Here is a 14968-nt window from a genome sequence, read left to right on the forward strand (position 1 = left end):
CATGGGTGAATTCCCATGTAACTTTCAGGACTCAGTGCCAGCTTCGCTTCCTCATCACACCCCCACTGATGGTTGTGCCCCTACCATGCACCCCTCATCTGGCCTGTGGTCTCTGTGCAGCTTGTCACAACTCAGAGGCACTGGGAAGGCTGGGCAGGGACACACGTCTCACACCAATCCATGAGCCCAGGTGCCAGTCTGCATCCACCTCTAGGAGGGGGCACTTTCCCAAAACTCGCCAAAGTTGACTTCCTTTCTTTGTGCCTGCCATTTTCCTAGCTCTCAGGCTACTTGTTTTTGTTTGTTTTTTCTATCTGTACACACACCCCATACACACTCTATCCCTCACTTTCTTCCCTCTCAAAGATATAAAACATCACTCCTTCCGATTAAGTACAGGGACAATATCTTATTTAAATCCAAAGTTCCTGCCATTGTGCCTGTCATGTTAGAGCTGAATGAATCAAAAGCAAATGCCTTCTGTCAATGATACCTCAATAAAAATAATAAAAATAAAACAAAAAAGAAGTGAATGCTTTCAAGGCGTGCAGCTGTGTGTGAGCGCCTCCTCTTTCTATAAGCACGATAACACACAACCTAATGCTTCATATGTTAAGTTTCTGAAGAGGGGCCTTGGACAAGAACCACCAAGGATCAGACGGATCTGAAGAAGTTAGGAGAATTTTCACAGAGGAAGTGAGCTGGTATGGCTGACTCACAGGGTCTCACAGTGAAACTTCTCACTGGAGATTCAGTTTCTTAAATGCAGGTAAAGTGGGCAAAGTATTTAGAACTCAACAATGTTCAACTGAGAATTCATTCCTTCTCTCTCTCAACAATGTTTTTCTATTACTTGCTATCTGCAAAACTCTGGCAGTGCCCAGAGCTTCTAGGGCAGCCCAGGAGACAGTGCCATGATGGGTAGGCTCTGGTTTTGCCTGATCTTGTCCTCCTGGACCCATTTTTGTATGAGAGAAAGATGGTGTCCGCCTGCATCTGTATTACTGATGTGGCTCACCACTGACCTCGGTAGCCTGGCGGGAAGACAGATGAGGCATTTGGAAAGGGCTGAGAGGTGAGCAGGGACCGCTGCACGGGCCCCAGGATATTGCAAGACAACGGCAACGTCTCATATAGGTCACACTTGTTAACTTCCCCTGAGTCCTGATTCAACCGATGAACACGCAGAAGCCCCCTGAAAGACTGTTTTCCCAGGGTGGTGGAGTGGAAGGACAAAGGCTGAGTGAGGGAGGCGGGTCAGGACGATAGCTGAGAGCACAGGCAGACGACTGAGTCTGAGGCGAGGATCCACACTTCCCAGCTGTGGAACCCTGAGCAGTCATCCTCTCAAAGTCTCAGTTTTCTTATCTGTGAAACTGGCACAATGGATTTAATCATCTTATGTGCTTAACCACTTGGCCATGACCACACAGGGCAAACTCCTTTAGGGGTATCTGTGTAACCTTAAGAGATTACATCATTTATTAGATAGTATTATTACCTAACTTGGAAGATTTTTATAAGTATTCACTAACACAATGCACATACAAGTGGTTACCACCATATAGTAGGACCTAAAAAAATGCTAGTTCATTAAGATTTTTGGAATGATGTTTTTCTATGGTGTTATGTTTAAAATTCTTAACCAGTCTTTTTGGAAGGAAGTCCTCACCTTCTGTGGCCACCTTTCTTGGAAGGCCTTTTCTCTCTTGCCATTTTCATTCAAAATATCTGTGGCAGTACTTCGGAATATTCCATACGTCCTCTTGACCTCTATCCATAAACAGCCTTTCTCACAATGAGACGTTCTGAGTTTAGGAGCCTTTCTATTTTCAACAAAGAATTAATTGCAAAGTAATTAAGTTTAGAGCAGGGGAATAGATGAACCCTGTCTATCATAAAGGAACAGTGTGGATGGTGACATAATGAAGCAAGGAGACGATGCTTTAGATTAACATACACACACACACACAATCTCTTTTCTAAAGCACACAAAGAAGAAGCCTCCCATCACTTATATTGACGAGATAAATCTAAGCTGCTTAAAGAAGCATTTAATTTTGTTCTCATTAAGTGGCAGGGTTAAGGGCTTTACCCTCAATGTCCATGGAAGCAACATTAGGTTTTCACCTTGGAAAGTTCTCTGAGGCCTTAAGACCACAGGCAAATATAGGACTAAGATGTGCTACAGGAATACACATCTGGAAGCCAGTTGCTTTGTTGCCCACATTCCCACTTGGCTGCACTTTGCTCAATGAACATACAATGTACAGAGAACACCAGGCGGGGTACAAGCATTCACCCCGCTGTCTTGAAGCAGGCAAATTTGCAGCTAATCAGCAGATACAGAAGGGGTGGATGAGGATAGTCACTAGCAGGTTCTACCACTAGAACTAGGAGGCTTAATCTGCTTAAGGGCAATTAGGTTGATGCCACCCTAACATTTTTTCCAGTTGCTTCAGGCACCGAGAAGATGCCAGCTCACATCACACTTCCATTCTGGCCAGTGTGAAAGGAGAGGGTTCTGGGGAAGTGCTATGGGGTAATTTAAGGCGCATCCTTGTGTTTTGATTTATGCAGTATAGTTCCAAATACCACATATTTGAGACTGGAAACACAATACTTGAGATTTAAGAAAAATTTGACCAGTTAATAGGAAGAAGGAAGAAAAAAGATAGAAAGGTCTAGCAGGAAGTACATCAACTTTTTAACTGTGATCGTCTATAGCATTTTTCCTCCTTTCTGCTTTTACATCTTTCCCAACCTTTTATGAATATTGTTTTACTTTGATAGCGGGGATAGTAAAATGAACTTGATTTTGATAATTTATTAAAAGCTCTTTAAAAAAGAAATCAATTCTAATGAAATATGCTTTAAAAGCCCTCACTGCTTTCAAGGAATTTTACCTCTAACTTTAGGCAACACAGCTGTGACAAAGGGTGGGTGACTCCAGACTTACATGGACAAAATACAAAATGAAAGTTTTTCCCCACAGTGTTTAAATGTTGGCTCTATTCTGATACTTTTTTAGTGTTTCAGGTTGGAGACGTGCTATGTCAGCGTGTGGTTGCGAGGGAAGAAGGGTGTCGCCACTCTCTCCTCTCATCACACCCATTCTAGGAGCAAACAACCCACAAACCCTGCTGTCATGCTGCCTGGGTGGCTTCCCGAAGTGGCTGGAGGCACAGTCTCAGTGGGTGGGGCTGAGGAGGCCGAGATGCAAAAAATAAAAACCACCACCGGGCCTCTCTCGTCATAGATTGCCTTCCTCTCCTTTCCCCCTGCCCCTGCTATCTGCAGACGTTGACTGGTTTTTGCTTACATTCCCCAGAGAAGCATAAATCTTCTCATACAATAAATAAATGGAAAAGATAAAAGCCCAAAAAAGACGGCCAAGGATGCGACAGAAATAACGAGGAGATAGAACTGGAGCTGCGGGTACTCTACATGCGTCATCTAGATCAGATGGGCGCTAATTCACGGAAGGCTTGGTGAGAGACGCTCCCAGCAGGCCCTGCTGGTGTCTGGTTCGGTCGGGACCATGGCTGCCTTTCGGTATTACACAACGTTGGCTTCAAGTCTTCCACACCGAACACCCCTGACTCACATAGCTCTGGATGGTGAATGAGCTTGCACAGTGCTCTCCTCGCTGACCTACATTGCATTTTCCTGTGAATGAGTTTCATGGATTAAGACCTGATGCGCATGAGCTGCTGCCTGCGGCTGCTGGGGGCTGGGAGCGCTCTTCGCGCGCCTGCAGAGGCACAACGGGCATTTATTTGCTCTGGATTTTCCCCTCTACAATTCACTCAAAACTCATTTGAAGGGCTCGTGGTTTTATGTTTTGTTTTGTCTCTGCTTTGTGTTTTGTTTTACTTTCCTGCAGCAAGGTTCTCATTCTTATCATGGTATTTTTGTGCCAGAGAAAGAAAAAGTGAGCCGTTCTCTTATCTGCAAGGTGAAGAAGCCTAGACAGTTTGTACGTCACGGCACTAAGTTATCTAAAACACAGGGCAGGCACATAGACCTGGTTTCATTTGAAGACTGGGCTTGTATATTAAATGCCAAATAAGGATTTTTCACACAATCTGGAAAATGAGGCGAATCTAAAACGAATACTGGTTGGAATTTTCCCTGAAATTTATGTGGGCTGGAGTTTGGATTTAAGATTTTCCACTCGTAATTTTTATTATCAATTTGTAAAATAGCACCACAACTATGTGTGCAATGGCAGCCCTGTGATTTCTCAATAGCTGCTCAACTACAGTGGGTTTTAATCAAAGATTTAACAATCATAGGGTCAAAAGGCCGTAAGATGAACAAACACGGAAATGTAGAGCCATCTTTACCATGTAATTATTATAAAGGGACAAGAGTACTTTATAAAACCAGAGGGAAGGTGATCGTTATGCTTATTGTCTTTGGTAACTAAGTCCTTGAAAACAAACTTTTAGAGTTATGGTTAGAAATACACACATTCTCTTTCAAGAAACCTGCCTACCCCCCACCCCTTTTTAAGAGTGTATATTCTCTTCTATAGACTGTAAGACTTAGGAAACCTGGGAGATAATTTCTCTAAAGGGAGGCATCATCTATTTGCTTAATGATCCTATGAGGAGCTAATAAGTGCCATTCCTCTTAGAAATAATACCTTGCTGTTATGTAGATGCTTTCTCCAAGGAACACAAAGTATATTATATATAGACACTACCTAATTAATCCTCCTAGGGTCCCCAGGTGGAAGCGAGGTGGCAGGTATTATGAAGGTTCATCAGCACCTTCAACACGTCTCAGGCGAGGAAATAGCCGGTGGTAAAGAGGGTGCCTGCCTAGTAATTTCGGCTCAGTCTGCATGACCGCAGAGCACCTCAGCAACCCACTGGGAAGGAGAATCGATCAGGTTTGGTACTGGTTGTCAAATGAACAACAGGGAAGACCATTTGAGACATGGTTTGTCCTTCCCCCAGGTGTGCCCAGGTGGTGTAAGCTTTAACAGGGGTGCCAAGGAAAGAGTCCACATTTCCTGACTTTTAGGCTGGTGGTCTCTGCAGAGGCAAACTTGCATAGCCCTGACAGTGTGGACATCTTGAATTTTCCATCTGCTGCTTGACACAGTACCTCCCAGACAGCACGTTGGCCGTGTGGCTGTGGTTTTGCTTCTGACTGTCCTCATAAGCTTGGTTGGCTAAGCCGGTGTCCACTGCCCTTGGGGACGTGCGTTTGGACATGGGATTTCTGGGGGTGGAGGCATGGTAAGGAGGGGTCGAAGGCGTCCGTGATCCGTTCAGTGGCCCCTATCTATTAAATCAATAGGAGACACGCCACAAGTCTACATCTCTCGTATCAAGAGAGCTCTACTGCTGGGAGTCCTGAGAGAGGGCAGTGTTTGCCTTTGCCTTAAGTACTGCTCGTTAAATTCTTCAGCAGACCCTAGGCAGAATTCAGCTTCCCACAGTTACACACCCTCTCTAGAGATGGAAGTCTATACCAGGGTCTTGATCAATAACTGATGAACTGAAGAGGGTGCTTCTGCAGGGAGTGAGCAAACCTTAAAATAACAGCGAAAGTAGCACTCCCTAAACTCCAGACTCTTTCAGTGCCAAGCTCTCTGGAGAATTAAGGCTCAGCTAAAATCACTTCCCAAAAAAGGAAAAAAACCCCAAGAGAAAATTCAGTCAAATTAATAAACTAGTTGTCTCTGATGTGAGCTACATTTTCTGACACATCACGATAATAAATAGTTTCTGATTCTCACTTAGGTAGCTCAGTAGACGTTGTTACTTGTTTGTTTTTTTTTAAAAGATACTAACAATGCCATTCATTTAGCAAGTGGAGGTATACAGTGTGTTATGAGGGAAGATACCACTTTGCTCAACCTTGGAACTAAACAGGTCAACTACATGGCCCTGAACTGGTCTCTGGAGTCTCTGGGTCTTGGTTTCCTACTAGCAAAAATCTATTGAAGCTCTGCAGAATGGCAAACTAGTTTACAGCTGGCTATTGCAAAGGGAATAATTCCATCTCCGAGTGAACTCTCTGACTCTAGCTTGCCCCTCATGCAAGTAAGAGTAATTCCCTTAAGCACCCACCTAAGGCCACCTCCTTTTCTCACGCCCATATAAATCCTCTTTTAATAATCTTCTTGGCTCCTTCCTCTTCCACACTCTCCTTTTTTTTCATTAAATCCCCACATTGTGCCCAGTTCTTAGGTTACACACTAGAGCCTGGTACACCACTGCATCCTACCAAGTTTAGACTTCCCCTTTTAACACTGGGAGCCCACACTAATTTCTCCCAGATCTGCTCCTCATCTGAATCATCACAGCAGCTTTGTAGGATTTACATAAAACTAATTGCATACATACTTGATTTCATGTTTATTATCCATTTGCATACATTTTTTTTTATGTGGATGTTGTTCAGCCTGTCCCTTCAAAACAACTCTTAACTCCTTGGATGGAGGCTTAAAGTTTAGGCTTCTTGAGGGTAAAGAAAGTGTCTGTTAGGTCTCTGAACTGCCCCAGAGGAACTCTGGCCACAGAGGGAGTGTTGTTCTGTATTATTTGTGTTTACTGCCCAGTCAGGACTTTCCTAGGCACCTACCTTCTTTTTAAACTCAATGTCACCAACTTCTTATCCAAGTGGTATTCAACTGTGGCTTAGCATTAGAAGTTGAGCTTCTTTGTCATTTCATGCCTGTGTGTGTCCCAAGGTGGGTGGGAGAGACACTTCAAAATAACTTCTATTACATAAAGGGTGGTGAAGGAATTTTCCATACTATTTGCACAAAAATTTTTTCACTTAACTCCCCAGACTCTCCATTGAAATTCTGACATCTTCCCCTCCCTCCCAGGTCCTCCCAATCCACTACACTACCACCCTCCCTGTTCCCAGGGCACAGCAGCACTACTGTGGCTAAGTCTGTTTGGTTTTTGAGTTAGAATTATTTATATCCTAGAAGGCAGGCTTGTTTATGCAGTAGAATTCTGAGAAGGAAGTGAATCAGGAGACATATCCCCTCACAGGGCATCCAGGGGTCAGGCTGAAAACCAGTATGACGGTAAGGTAAAACCTGTGCTGTAGGCTGTATAGTAGGCTTCACTACAGACCTCAAACAACACAGGCCATGCAGGAAAATGCCTTGATGTAGTGCCACTGCAGCTCGCAAAGGGTATGTGAGCAGGCAGATAGGATTATCTCAGAGCAAAGGCGGGCATCACAGAAGCCTTCCAGAAACCGCTGAGCTGCTGCCCCCTCCTCCAGGCCTTCCTACGGCAAAACTCAGCAGTGGGGCTCTACAGCGTAACTTACCCCAATATTTCCTGCCCTAGCTGGTGAATTTCATGGAAACTCTTCTTTGAACTAACTATATTTAAGTTTCTTAAGCAGCAGTAATTAACAGCTACTACTAGTCATTGTGTTTCTACTAGGCACCAGATATTTCACATAAAGATCTCATTTATTTCTACAACGCTGAGAAATCAAACAGACAATCCTTCCTCTAGAAATGCTGAAGCAAATCGTAGACAGATATCCATCTAGGATGAGGTGTAACGGACATTTAAGTCTCTACCAAGGTAAGAATGATGAGATGAGGAGACGGCTGTTAATGGCTGGGTGGCCTTTACTTGGAGTATTTGCTCACATTTTCATCAGTGAAGCCCAGTTTCCATCTGCGCAGTGCAAAGATCATGACAGGCCTTCTGGATGGCTCCATGGGGCCTCTGGAAAGCAGGGCTTTTACTGCAGTGGTCCTAGGCCAGGGAGGAGGGATCGAAGGCCCTGCTTGATGAATCCCAGCAAACCTTTGACCAGCCATGCTCCAGGGCACATGTACAGTCGGGGCGGGTAGCCCTTCAGCAGAAAGCGGGCTCAGGGATGAGTCCTCCAACTCCATCACTTAGAGGTGGGAAATCGAGGGAATGCGAACTCAACTGGTCACACTGCTAGGAACTGGTGTGCTGAGATTAGGATCCCCGAGCTCCATATACCCCACAGTGCCAGGGTTTCTCCAGCCTCACTCTTCTGCTGCAGCTCAATGCAGGTCAACTTATCCCAGAGTAGGTTTTGCCTCTGTAAGTTCTCATAAGGATGGGTAACCCCTCCCTTCCTATGTGCAGCTCTCAACACAGTCTCCATGCCCTCAAGGCCATGTGTATCTCTTACTGGAGCTGGAATTAGTTATTAATGTATATTTCTCACTCCTACTTCTACATGCATATTTCTGCAGGCTCGGGACCACATACATTTCTCTGTTCACTGACAGTCTCTTTTTGCCCAAATAGCTGCCAGGACAGAGCAGGTAATTGACACGTATTTATTAAATAAATGAATGTGTAATGAATAAATGTCAAAAGTTGCCTCCTGTACTCAAGAGGATGGACAGCTTGAGGCAGCAGTTAATTTGCAGCCAGCTGCAATAAGGGGTGACTTTTCTTCCCCATTATTGTGCCCTACCTCCATGACAACATACACCATGAACCAGAAGAGCTTATTTCTAGGGAGTTATTCTATGGGTTAAGAAGAAGCTAGATTGAGGGCTGCCTATTTTATGAGAAGCACCCCAGTGGTGGATTTGGCTCTGCTCCCATTCCTCCCTCGTTCTTTAGTCTTTATGCCCTTTAGCTCAGGGGCTGTGGGGGGAGGACAGCTTTAGAGCAGACGGTTTAACCCGGATTGGTCTTCTAGGTTTTTCAAAACCTTCCAGCAACACAACTTTGAATCCATGCCCTACCAGGAAAATCCAAAAGTTAATACACCTTTGCTGAAACAAATTATATGATGATAAAATGCCAAATTCCCAAGCTCACTCTCAAGATGCTATAAATTATAACACTAGTGACCTCACCTCTTTTTTCCTGCAACAGTACAATAAGACTATTCTGCGATATGCCATCTAATAACGTACTGATTTTTTTAAAGAAATGAAATCTGAAATGTTCATGACAATACATCCTTCTATGAATATTAGAAGTGATTGTTACCTTAGAAAGAGTGACTGATATTTGCAAATGGAACTCATTCCATAAATAGGACATGTTGAAGATGCCACTGTGTTGACTTAGCGATGAAGACTTATTCCCAGACGTGACATATGAGTGGATCCCTACATGCTCTGTCCAGTGCTCTTAAAAAATGGATGGGGTGCAATTTAATCTTTGGCCAGTCTTGGGCTAGAGGCTAGTCTTCCTTCCACACTGCACAAGGCCCACCTCCATTCCTGTTTGTTCAGGGATGCCTTTCCTGACTGCTGGCCCCCAGCCTCTTTCCCTGACTTGGGATTCCCCACCCTTAGAGCTAACGACACACCATCTAGGGTTAGAATTCATGTCCCCCAGTTGCCTCACTGAGAGCAGATTGCTCTCCTCTGAGGGAGAAAAGTCTAGAAGATGGAAATCCTACCTCTCAAACTAGAAAGCTGGAAATCTCTCTGCTTGTGGATATTGGACCTGTACCCCAGTAAACAGTCAGGGTGGCACTTTGAACCTGGGTCAAACCATAAAAACACCTCGGTTTAGGTTACATGAACCAGCAAGGGAAATAGATTTTTCATTTTACTTCTTTTCAGACTGTGGCAGGGGCTTCACTGGCAATGAATGATCACACCAAATTGTTCTAAATTATATAGGAAGATTATAATCATTAATACAATCACCTTCCACAAGAAAATGAGTGTGCTAAAGCCAGCAATCCATGCCAGAGACCAGGAATTTCACCTCTTATTAGGGTGTCCGGCCATCCTGAGAATGCACAAGCCATTCCTCGGAGCTACAATGAGGCCAAAGAGGTCATCTGGTTTGAGGAAATGGCTCCTTCCCTCCTCCTACCCCTCTTTACCCACTAAGAAACCAATGGTTACTTTTATCAGTTTGGCAAAAAGACAAAGGGAATGTGTAATTCTGTACTTAACATTCTTGGTTCCTAGGTCGGTGTTCGTAGTTCTCAGAGAACAATGAATGGATATTTGAAAAGTTTTGTGAAACTAAGGCTTCGAGGAGGAAAAGACCCAAAATTAAAAGAATGCCTTAAAATACACTCCCTCTGAATATTCCACTCCCCTCGCTTTTCTCTCTCCAGCCAGGTCATATTCAGTCCTTAGGAGTTTTCCCATGGGAGGAAGGTGATGCAAGGTCCCTACACTGTCGGCATTCAAACCCCAATCATCCTCCCCAGCTGTGTGGACTTAGGTAAGGAACTGAGCACCTCTCTGCCATGATCTCCACATTAGTAAATTGAGGTGAGTATCAGTCTCTCGCTCTAGTACCTGTCACACAGGAAGAGCTCACTATATATGAGCTGCTATTATTTGGATTTTCTTAGCAAGGCACCCGATTTGTAAGAGAGGCACCTTACAACAGGATTTACAATACAGAGTAATAGCTGCCGACAGGCAGACCACTGACCCGGAGCCTCTCAGGCTAAGATTTCACAGAGTAATGAAGTGAAGTCCTGTAACCATCTCAAATAGTGAGGTGCTCTCACTTGGCAAAATTGGGCCCTGCAGAAACCTAAGATCATTTGAATTAGCTCCTTCTTAATTCTCTTTCTTGTTTAAAGAAGGACTTCTCTTCCCACATAGAAAATCTGTGTGTGGGGAATCTTGGGATGTCCAAATGGGCTTTTGCCTTTCCAATCTGATAAGATACTGCTGTGATCTACGAACAGAGAGAAAAGGAGGGCATCCCATGAGCCTGGTGCTGGGCTCAAAAGTGGTTCCCTTATTTTGTGGCCTGAATAATGGAATCTTTAATTCAAAGGCCAGAAGAGGCTGTGAGTGACCCTCTTTGCAGAAGTGCCATCCAACCCTTGAGAGTTGAGGGGATACGACCAAAATCTCAAGGTGGAACCAGAACTCTTCAGACTGTCTGTCAAATGAGTTTCTTATTTCACAAGCTACCTGTGGAAGCTGGTGGGACTGAATGTGCTGCTGGAAAGTGTTGGGGCTTGCAAAACTGTCCAATTCTAGCTCTATCCTGTGAGAGAGGATCAGCTCTATCAACTATACAAAACAGTCCACTCTTTCTCTACCCAGGCTCCATGACAGAGGGTCTCAGCCATGCCTCTCAGTATTTGACTGTTTCCACAGAAAGACTTACAAGGAGCAGGAATCCCATGTACAAGGACACAGTGAGGAGGAAAGGAGAAAATAAAGGGCAGAATCTCAGTTGTGGTGGGAGTCTGAGAACCCTGACTATTGAGAACCTTCCATCAATGAAGTGCTGTGGCACAGTCAGCTGTAAAACTTCGTCCTCTTCTGCTCTCTTCTTTGTCAAGCTTCCTGGAGACAGGTGGGTGGTAAAGCCTCACATGATTTTTCCAAAGACCTTCATACGGTGTCTCACTGCAGACTGAAAAGAACTTACTTAGAGATTGTCTAAGGAGACTAGAAGAAGCCTAGGCAGGCAAAGCTTTTAAAATCACAGCTTCATTTCATTCCTTAAGGTTTGCATTCACATTATTTGTGCGAATTTTTCTGCATGTTGGAAAACAACAAAACCAAAATCATATTTTTAGAAAGGGAACGTAATGAAAACACAACGGAGTTTCCATTAACCTTGCAAAGTGTGCCCCAAAATAGTTTCTGATAAATTCACAGGCTAGCTTTTTTTAATTGCGTGTGCCGGTGTACAAACACATGCCTGGTTTCATAGTCAGAAAGCAATCTAAAATGTTGGAGGAGGGAAAGATTCATTTCCTAGTTCAAACCACCAATCTTGAGATCCACAGTTGGAAAAAATTCTGTTTTACCTTTTTTTTTGATAAAAAAATTATAATTCTTTCTCTCAGCCCAATGCCAGAGAATTGCATTTCCCCAGAAATGACCTTGCACTACACTAAAACGACTCAGTCAGCACCTTTAATTGTCATTTCCCACAAGCCTCTATGCCAGTGCTTCTCAAAGTTTAATGTGCATACGAATCACCTGGAGATCTTGGTAAAAATGCTGATTCTGATTCTATACTTTTAAGTTCCCAGGTGATGCCAAAACAGCTAGTCTATGGTCTACACTTTGACTAGCAAAATGTGAGACAAAACCCACTTAACATTGTTCACAGGAGAGCATGACAATTACCATGTGACAGGTTTCTATGGGCTACTATGCACCTTATGAACCTTCCCTCATTCAGCCACTTCTTCAGTACCATCTTCCTTCCCTCTTTTGACTGCATGTAGTTACTAACCTAAGGGAGGCAGACTATTGCACTGGCACAGGGAGAGCAGCTTGCAAACTTGGGTATGAATTTCAGCAACACAACAGCCAGGCAATTCTCATCTCCGAGCCACATCTGTAATATGATGGGACTAAGATACCCAACCAAGCGCGGGTGATTGTGGGTAAGAGAGGGGATGTACAGAACCCAGCATTGAGTCTTGCACACAACAGGAGGTCAACCAATATCATTCTCCTTTCCTCCTTCCCTTAAAGTGTCCTGCTCAGACTCAGTGCCTCCTGTGTGGCCCATCAGCACAGACTGGAGAAGGGGATGGTGTTTTTAATTCCTAAGGCATGTTGAAGAAATCTGCCCGTGATGTTGAAAGTTGCAAGGTGAGATGGGTGGGAATACAGGTGCAATCTTCCTCTCTTGGAGTCAGTTATAGAATCCTTGTCCTGCTTTATCTTCTGTCATCACTCCTAAATTGGCATCTTTTGGCCTCATCAGTTACTTGACTAACATTTTTGTTAAGCTCCTATTATGTGCCAGACCCTGAATGAAATATCCAGATGAGGCCTCCAAGTGTAAGCAGCTTCTGGATTAGTTGGATTTTATGTAGAGAAACTCTGGTTAATTGACCAAAATGTTGCATTTTCATTCTCTCTATATATTTGGTGTTCTACAGAAGGGACTGCCAATTCACTGAAGGTGTGTCAACAGGGTAGAGCCGGAATAATGATAATTCGTTCAACATACAGGCAATAATAAACAGTGGCCTGCACATCACTAGGCAGAGATTCACCCTTCTGTTTATCCACCAGTTACTGACAAAAGACTCTTTCTAGAATGTTCAAGCTTCTCACCTCATCCCTGATACTACATTCAGATGCAGCCACTGTACCTGCCAACTTCCTAAAAGTGTTTCTCTTGTGGAATTCAAGGTGAATGTAACAGCAAAGAAGTAAAGACATTCACCTAGAAAAAAGTGATGGCATTTTAAAAAACTAGTCCAGTAAATGCAAAAAAAAAAAGTTAGATTTACAAATTGAATGGGAAAAATTCACTTTGGAAGAGGGTTTTTTGGCTGGATGTGAATGAAAGCCTTTGGTTTCATCACATTACAATAATGGCCATTTGCTAAGTTTGATTTTCCTGTCAAAATTGTTACCATGTCTCAAATAGACTTAAAAAGATAACTAGCGCCAGAGTGGAACAGGGAGGACTTAATATGCAAGGCTGGGGTAGCAGGAAATTCATCTAAACATTCATGTCTTGACCTCCTTCTAATCCAAAGTACAGAACTTGGCAGAAAGCAGATGAGGAAGTCATTAATATGTGGAAAAGGGATCTCTCAAAGGCACACCAAGACCATGTGCCTTTCACTGATGAAAATGAAAAGGAATTGTGCAAATATTTACCCCAAGAACATAAGAAGGTCTGCCACAAAGCTGAGGAATTTTCACAACAGATACAGGGCACTATCATTCCCAAGGCAAAGTTGTTTAGTACAGGCTCCAGATCCATTCTGACAGTAAAACATGGAGGTCAGAGTTCAAGGACAGACCTTTCTTGAGCTTGTTTAAAAATAATCAGCAGTGTGTGTGTGTGGCATTTCCAGATGACGGTTAACGAATCAGTTAAAGCTGCGAGAAGACCTCCAGCAAATTCTCCAGTTGTGTTTCAAGGCTTTTTGTTCTCCTTTGCATCTTCATTGGATCAGATCAACTGTAAATTTGAAAATGGGCTCAAAATTATACTTTAAGGGATTATTAATGTTGTATTTTGATAATGGCATTACCATTATATAAACATTAAAAAAAATATGTGTCCCCTGAAATATTTAGTGGTGAAATGACGTGTTGACTGGCATTTTCATAAAAAAACGCAAGTAAAACTAAAAAGTTTATGTGTGTATGTGTGTGTTGGTGGAGGGGGTGGTGGGAGAGGGGTAGGAGATAAAACAACAATGGTAAAGGTTGATGGTTGTTGAAGCTGAGTGATGGGGTCCACTGGAGGATTGCATTTTCTTTCCACTCTTGAGTATATGTGGAAATTTTACAATAAAAGTTTAAAAAGTACAGCCCCCAATAACGAGGGTTTGTTTTTTTTTAAAAAGCACTAAACATGGTTTATACAACTCTACAGACTCTTGTGGTAAAATGCAAGGGATAAGTGCAAAACCCAAGAGCGGTAATTAATGGCCATTCCTACGTGCATTCCATTAAGCGCAAGCAGCTGTTGTCATAAACATCTTAATTTAAAGGGTTGGGGTTTGGGGAATCATGGCACTGCAAAAAGCGACATCCTGCTCCTGCTCCACAGAACTGGTACATATCAGACCCTTAAATTTTTAAACATGGCTTTCATGTGTTTGAGAGCTGAAAAACCTTTGAAAAGTCAGCTTGTTAGGAAATTCACCTTGCAGACTTCTGCTTCAAGGATTGGTTGAGGTGCTTGGGTCCTGGCAAAATTGATTTGGGGGTGGGGGTGAGTGTTCACAGGTAAAACAAATGTGTTGAATGCTTAAGAAGGAGCAGTGAGACAGCTCCAAGTGTATGGGCATGACTACACTACTGTAGGACCTTTCAGGGATGAGAAATCTACTGCCTTGCTAGAGAGGAGTTGAGAGTCTACAAAACTGCCCCCAACCCTTTTTGGGTCCTCTCTTGGTCTCTGTCAAAACTGCAGAGAGGTAGCATTTTGAAGGCAGAAGTGCTAACCAGGAGGTGGGAGCCTAGAATTTAGCCCCGTACTGTTGCGTGCTAGCGTAAACCTTAGGCAATGGTCCTGCCATGGGTGCCTCCTCCGGGACA

The 14968-nt window shown here is 43.5% G+C and overlaps 1 protein-coding gene and 1 long non-coding RNA gene across 2 annotated transcripts in view; one reads left to right on the top strand and one right to left on the bottom strand.

Moving 5' to 3' along the window:
* Window positions 1-14968, bottom strand: part of RORA (RAR related orphan receptor A) — a 691178-nt gene that overhangs the window by 183032 nt on the left and 493178 nt on the right. The gene's annotated exons all lie outside the window — the stretch shown is intronic.
* LOC130679604 (uncharacterized) lies at window positions 8564-14176 on the top strand. Its single transcript, XR_008992617.1, has 4 exons — window positions 8564-10237; window positions 12428-12547; window positions 13042-13140; window positions 13774-14176. It is a non-coding gene; the product is annotated as an uncharacterized LOC130679604 (long non-coding RNA).

The sequence above is a fragment of the Manis pentadactyla genome, chromosome 11 (assembly GCF_030020395.1).
Source record: "Manis pentadactyla isolate mManPen7 chromosome 11, mManPen7.hap1, whole genome shotgun sequence".
Taxonomy (NCBI): Eukaryota; Metazoa; Chordata; class Mammalia; order Pholidota; family Manidae; genus Manis; species Manis pentadactyla.